Source organism: Schistocerca gregaria, unplaced genomic scaffold, assembly GCF_023897955.1.
Source record: "Schistocerca gregaria isolate iqSchGreg1 unplaced genomic scaffold, iqSchGreg1.2 ptg001346l, whole genome shotgun sequence".
Taxonomy (NCBI): Eukaryota; Metazoa; Arthropoda; class Insecta; order Orthoptera; family Acrididae; genus Schistocerca; species Schistocerca gregaria.
Window position 1 is genome coordinate 2639 of NW_026062653.1, and position 4862 is coordinate 7500.

At 58.3% G+C, this 4862-nt stretch overlaps 3 non-coding genes across 3 annotated transcripts in view; all 3 read left to right on the top strand.

Annotated features, from left to right (window-relative positions):
- Positions 1-1147: 1147 nt before the first annotated feature.
- Positions 1148-3040, top strand: LOC126330741 (small subunit ribosomal RNA). The gene has a single exon (XR_007563149.1). It is a non-coding gene; the product is annotated as a small subunit ribosomal RNA (ribosomal RNA).
- Positions 3041-3402: 362 nt separating this feature from the next.
- On the top strand, positions 3403-3557 carry LOC126330740 (5.8S ribosomal RNA). The gene has a single exon (XR_007563148.1). It is a non-coding gene; the product is annotated as a 5.8S ribosomal RNA (ribosomal RNA).
- A 188-nt stretch (positions 3558-3745) lies between these two features.
- LOC126330742 (large subunit ribosomal RNA) overlaps positions 3746-4862 on the top strand; it is a 4222-nt gene continuing 3105 nt past the window's right edge. Inside the window, exon 1 of the ribosomal RNA XR_007563150.1 lies at positions 3746-4862. This exon is cut by the window's right edge and continues 3105 nt beyond it. This is a non-coding gene — a ribosomal RNA (large subunit ribosomal RNA).

Genomic DNA, 4862 nt, shown 5'->3' on the forward strand with positions numbered 1-4862 from the left:
CATGCCGCAGATGCCGGTTGACAGTGGATCGCGGAAGGTACATCGCATACGTGCGCGGGCCACCTTCCACGTGTTCTCTTCTGCACATGTCGCAGTGTGTATGTGGTCTGATGTAGCGTGTCGTGACACATGACATCCTGGCATGCAAGAATTGTTGAATTCGCAAATGTAGGTGGACATCTACGTTTACTGCCCAAGATACGCAAATGAACTGGAAATCCGTTGTTGAGCGGTTGTTCACGCTGGAGGTGAATCTGTGATGGCGACGATCGGTACAGCTATTAACCGGTTGTTTCAGCGGTACCCGCCACATCCACACGCGTGACTAGGCCCATGTGGGTATGAAGCGATACGCGGCGGTGGCTTGGTGGGACTGTTCCCGGCCGGTGAAGGGGGGCCGCCCGGCGTGTTGGCCGCGCGCTGCGTGGGCGCACGCGCAACAGGCGGCTGGTGGGGGGCGCCGAGTGGCAGGAGCGCCAGCCGACGGGCCCGGCAGGCGGCGCAGCTACGCTGCGGCGCACCCTGCACGCGGCGCCTGGCGGCCAAAGTTGGTTCAGCCGAGCCCGGTGCGAAGCGCGGTGGACATCTGCAGTGTGCTGGTCTGATTGAGGACTGTGTGCGTTGAGGATGCGCCGCCGCCTGGCACTCGGCGCCGCGACGCCGTCTGCTGCTCGGTCGCCCCAGCGGTTCTCGCAGGTGGTTTGTATCGCAGTTGTGCGGACGTGTTGGCGCGTGCGCTGTGCTGGGAGAGTTCGCTTCTGCACCCAAGTGGGGCTTTGCCCTTGTGTGGCGCTGGCGTTGGAGCTGCCGGTCACCATAGGTGGCGCGTGTTGTCTCCCGCCGGCAATGCCACGACAGCACGCTCCCGGGCCTCTGTCGGCAGCGGCAAGCTCAGTTGGGAGCAAGGGTGTTCGCACTAAAACCGTCTACTCGCCTAACTCCGGGCGATTGCGCCTCTCTCGAAACCGACCAAGTACCTAGGACGGCGCTGCGCGCCGCCGGGACCTGAGAGGGTTTCGAGGTGTATCGTGCAGGGGAGCTCGGCCTCCTCCTGTTTGCAGAATAATTGAGCGGACGCTTGCGTGTTCGCGCGGGCCCCCGGGACACACTCCCGGGCGGCCGGCTGCTCAGCTCTAGTTGACGCAGCTCCCTGGTTGATCCTGCCAGTAGTCATATGCTTGTCTCAAAGATTAAGCCATGCATGTCTCAGTACAAGCCGCATTAAGGTGAAACCGCGAATGGCTCATTAAATCAGTTATGGTTCCTTAGATCGTACCCACGTTACTTGGATAACTGTGGTAATTCTAGAGCTAATACATGCAAACAGAGTCCCGACCAGAGATGGAAGGGACGCTTTTATTAGATCAAAACCAATCGGATTGGCTTGTCTGGTCCGTTTGCCTTGGTGACTCTGAATAACTTTGGGCTGATCGCACGGTCCTCGTACCGGCGACGCATCTTTCAAATGTCTGCCTTATCAACTGTCGATGGTAGGTTCTGCGCCTACCATGGTTGTAACGGGTAACGGGGAATCAGGGTTCGATTCCGGAGAGGGAGCCTGAGAAACGGCTACCACATCCAAGGAAGGCAGCAGGCGCGCAAATTACCCACTCCCGGCACGGGGAGGTAGTGACGAAAAATAACGATACGGGACTCATCCGAGGCCCCGTAATCGGAATGAGTACACTTTAAATCCTTTAACGAGTATCTATTGGAGGGCAAGTCTGGTGCCAGCAGCCGCGGTAATTCCAGCTCCAATAGCGTATATTAAAGTTGTTGCGGTTAAAAAGCTCGTAGTTGGATTTGTGTCCCACGCTGTTGGTTCACCGCCCGTCGGTGTTTAACTGGCATGTATCGTGGGACGTCCTGCCGGTGGGGCGAGCCGAAGGGGTGCTTTCGCGTCCCGAGGCGGACCCCGTTTAAATCCTACCAGGGTGCTCTTTGTTGAGTGTCTCGGTGGGCCGGCACGTTTACTTTGAACAAATTAGAGTGCTTAAAGCAGGCAAGCCCGCCTGAATACTGTGTGCATGGAATAATGGAATAGGACCTCGGTTCTATTTTGTTGGTTTTCGGAACCCGAGGTAATGATTAATAGGGACAGGCGGGGGCATTCGTATTGCGACGTTAGAGGTGAAATTCTTGGATCGTCGCAAGACGAACAGAAGCGAAAGCATTTGCCAAGTATGTTTTCATTAATCAAGAACGAAAGTTAGAGGTTCGAAGGCGATCAGATACCGCCCTAGTTCTAACCATAAACGATGCCAGCCAGCGATCCGCCGCAGTTCCTCCGATGACTCGGCGGGCAGCCTCCGGGAAACCAAAGCTTTTGGGTTCCGGGGGAAGTATGGTTGCAAAGCTGAAACTTAAAGGAATTGACGGAAGGGCACCACCAGGAGTGGAGCCTGCGGCTTAATTTGACTCAACACGGGAAACCTCACCAGGCCCGGACACCGGAAGGATTGACAGATTGATAGCTCTTTCTTGATTCGGTGGGTGGTGGTGCATGGCCGTTCTTAGTTGGTGGAGCGATTTGTCTGGTTAATTCCGATAACGAACGAGACTCTAGCCTGCTAACTAGTCGCGTGACATCCTTCGTGCTGTCAGCGATTACTTTTCTTCTTAGAGGGACAGGCGGCTTCTAGCCGCACGAGATTGAGCAATAACAGGTCTGTGATGCCCTTAGATGTTCTGGGCCGCACGCGCGCTACACTGAAGGAATCAGCGTGTCTTCCTAGGCCGAAAGGTCGGGGTAACCCGCTGAACCTCCTTCGTGCTAGGGATTGGGGCTTGCAATTGTTCCCCATGAACGAGGAATTCCCAGTAAGCGCGAGTCATAAGCTCGCGTTGATTACGTCCCTGCCCTTTGTACACACCGCCCGTCGCTACTACCGATTGAATGATTTAGTGAGGTCTTCGGACTGGTACGCGGCATCGACTCTGTCGTTGCCGATGCTACCGGAAAGATGACCAAACTTGATCATTTAGAGGAAGTAAAAGTCGTAACAAGGTTTCCGTAGGTGAACCTGCGGAAGGATCATTACCGACTAGACTGCATGTCTTTCGATGTGCGTGTCGTGTCGCGCAACACGCTACCTGTACGGCAGTGGCCGTGCGCCGCGTGCGGAACCACGCGTGCCTCTCAAAACTAGCGGAAGTGTTGTTGTTGTGTGGTACGGGCGCTGAAGCTCTGGAGCGGCTGGCCTGCGGTACCTGGCGCCTGGCGCCGGTTTTGAATGACGTTCGCCCGAGTGCCTGTCCGCTCCGGTGTGGAGCCGTACGACGCCCATCGGCTGTGAGGCCGTTGGACACAAAAAAAATAGTGGAACAGGGGCCGTCAGACGCCTCAGTCCCGCAAATGCTACTGTCTTGAAAGAGACAGTGGGAGACTGAAAAGGAAAAGATCACCCAGGACGGTGGATCACTCGGCTCGTGGGTCGATGAAGAACGCAGCAAATTGCGCGTCGACATGTGAACTGCAGGACACATGAACATCGACGTTTCGAACGCACATTGCGGTCCATGGATTCCGTTCCCGGGCCACGTCTGGCTGAGGGTCGGCTACGTATACTGAAGCGCGCGGCGTTTGTCCCGCTTCGGAGACGTGGGAGTGTCGTGGTCGCCTGTGTGGCCGGCCGCGTCTCCTTAAACGTGCGATGCGCGCCCGTCGCCTGGCGGTTCGCATACCGGTACTTTCTCGGTAGCGTGCACAGCCGGCTGGCGGTGTGGCGTGCGACACCTCGTACAACGACCTCAGAGCAGGCGAGACTACCCGCTGAATTTAAGCATATTACTAAGCGGAGGAAAAGAAACTAACAAGGATTCCCCCAGTAGCGGCGAGCGAACAGGGAAGAGTCCAGCACCGAACCCCGCAGGCTGCCGCCTGTCGTGGCATGTGGTGTTTGGGAGGGTCCACTACCCCGACGCCTCGCGCCGAGCCCAAGTCCAACTTGAATGAGGCCACGGCCCGTAGAGGGTGCCAGGCCCGTAGCGGCCGGTGCGAGCGTCGGCGGGACCTCTCCTTCGAGTCGGGTTGCTTGAGAGTGCAGCTCCAAGTGGGTGGTAAACTCCATCTGAGACTAAATATGACCACGAGACCGATAGCGAACAAGTACCGTGAGGGAAAGTTGAAAAGAACTTTGAAGAGAGAGTTCAAAAGTACGTGAAACCGTTCTGGGGTAAACGTGAGAAGTCCGAAAGGTCGAACGGGTGAGATTCACGCCCATCCGGCCACTGGCCCCCGCCCTCGGCAGATGGGGCCGGCCGCCCGCGCGGAGCAATCCGCGGCGGGGTCGTGTCCGGTTGCCTTTCCACTCGCCGCGGGGTGGGGCCGTTCCGGTGTGCGGTGGGCCGCACTTCTCCCCTAGTAGGACGTCGCGACCCGCTGGGTGCCGGCCTACGGCCCGGGTGCGCAGCCTGTCCTTCCGCGGGCCTCGGTTCGCGTCTGTTGGGCAGAGCCCCGGTGTCCTGGCTGGCTGCTCGGCGGTATATCTGGAGGAGTCGATTCGCCCCTTTGGGCGCTCGGGCTCCCGGCAAGCGCGCGCGGTTCTTCCCGGATGACGGACCTACCTGGCCCGGCCCCGGACCCGCGCCGCTGTTGGCTCGGGATGCTCTCGGGCGGAATAATCGCTCCCGTCAGCGGCGCTTCAGCTTTGGACAATTTCACGACCCGTCTTGAAACACGGACCAAGGAGTCTAACATGTGCGCGAGTCATTGGGCTGTACGAAACCTAAAGGCGTAATGAAAGTGAAGGTCTCGCCTTGCGCGGGCCGAGGGAGGATGGGGCTTCCCCGCCCTTCACGGGGCGGCGGCCTCCGCACTCCCGGGGCGTCTCGTCCTCATTGCGAGGTGAGGCGCACCTAGA